The sequence below is a fragment of the Simochromis diagramma genome, unplaced genomic scaffold, assembly GCF_900408965.1.
Source record: "Simochromis diagramma unplaced genomic scaffold, fSimDia1.1 OVJJ01000501.1, whole genome shotgun sequence".
In the NCBI taxonomy this organism is placed as follows: Eukaryota; Metazoa; Chordata; class Actinopteri; order Cichliformes; family Cichlidae; genus Simochromis; species Simochromis diagramma.
The window spans coordinates 4,166,955-4,169,016 of NW_024387320.1; positions in this window are offsets into that span (position 1 = coordinate 4,166,955).

Sequence of the window (2,062 nt, forward strand, 5' to 3'; positions counted from 1 at the left end):
AGCACAAATGAGGCATTTATTCCTCTAATCTAGTTTTCAGTTGTGAATATGTACAGCAGAGCCAAAAGTCTGGTATAGTCTACATTAGGGTGGCAGAGTAAAGTCTAAAAATTACTTGAAAGACAGCCACGAACCACAAATAAATCTCATCCAATTAGCTGCTGAAATGTCTGACCTATAAAAAGGACAAGCCAAAGAAAGGAGAAAGAGTACTTTACATTTGCTTTTTCATAACAAGGTGGTCAGCCTGCTAAAGTCACATAAAGGAAGCGATGCTCATCTTTAAAATATATTCAGAGCACGTAAAAACTGAGCTCAAAGGGAGTTCAATCTTCCTCACAAACACTTAGATCAAATGAATCCCTGCAGAAAGCAACTCGCACCCATACAACTTAAAACAGCTACCATATGTGTGAGTCACAAAAGCACGAAAGATCCAACGGCTAAACAGCAAGTTTATTTTGGTTAGGATCAGAAACACAGATCATGTCCTGAGGGTCAAAGATGAGGAGGAGATATCAGAATCCCCCCCGACTGAAATATGGCAATGATGGCTTGTGGTTTTTCCAAGAGGAGGGGGGGGGGGGGGATTAAATGGTCGGGATGAATTGGTGTCATACAATGTTCAGTGAATGACATTAGAAGGGAAGCAAGTTACTCTCCAACAGCAGAGAGCAGCATTGACCATTTCTACTGGCAAACTCCAACAACAAGGAGACTACGCATTACTAAAGCCACGTCCCCTATTTAGAGATTCTCCAGTCACTCAGTCTCGTTTCTATTCGATAAAACCTAGCTGTAGTTGAAATGAAAAACAAAAGGCACAATGATTTTCAACTCATTCTCGTCTTTAATATGCACAAGAGTTGAAAGCATCAGTGAGCCACCTTAAAGAGAAGAATTCAATCTAAAATTTATAAAAAGATACAAACAATCAGAGGCCAAAACGCTGTCTGTTGCTTTTCTCCTATTATTTTATTTAAAACAACTTTTCATTAGCAAGTAAAAATCTTGCAACAAACATAAGCTTGTATCCAATGCGGATACAAGGCAACGAAATTGTAAATCTTTAAAGTGGCTCGGTCTAGTCTGCTAGTTCATGACTGTACACCCTCTCTATAGTTTTGTTCAGTAATAAACAGCTAGTCCCAAAAAAAACCAAAAACAAACAAACAAAAAAGCCTGGGCTGCTCATAACAAGCCCACTCAGTATTTAAAGCCCCAGTGTGACCCCCAGCCCCACCCCCCCAATCCCCACCCCAAACCCCAGCTCTGAACCCCTCTAAGTAGTTAGCAGCCAACCGGGGGGGTGGGATCATTAAGTCTTCCAGACCAGGGCTATGATTGGGATTAAAGTTTGACACATTTACCCCAAGCCTGCACATCAACCAGGACACGGGATGGTACATTTTAAACAGCCCGTCACCACTACAGAGAGAGGAGGAAAAAACAAAACAAAACCAGCCTGTTCCAATTTATCAGCATGTCATCACAATACATATGCAAGTCGAAAGTAAAAACAATAAAACAAAGAAATATTGCTTCAAAAAGGAGAAAAAAAAAAAAAAAAAAAAAAAAAAAAATAGAGACCCTCCCCAGCCATCTTTGACAGTTATCGTCCATCCAATGACTGTCAGCTGCAGCAGCTTTGTACAGGCTTTATGTAAATATATATTCATTAGACGGCAAGGAGAGATACACATCATGTTTTTGTACAGTTATTCAAATTGAGTGATGACATGTGACCTCTTTATCGAAAGTAGTTAAGTAATGTAAAGGTCAGGACCTGCACTCGTTGTACAAGTCTAGTCTTCAGTGAGTGTAGGTCCTTTTTGTCGTTTCTGCAGTCAGACATCGTTATGCCTCTCAGACGTGTGCATAAGACTGAAGAAAACCTAAAAAATAAAATAGTAATACAAAGGAAGCTCCACAGACCCAACCAGTAGAAGCGGAAACATGAAACCAATTTGTCTGTAGCGAAATTTAAAAAAAAAAAAAAAAAAAAAAAAAAAAAAAAAAGGTCATATCGCAATTAGGATGATTTTAGCTTTAAGTCGTTTTC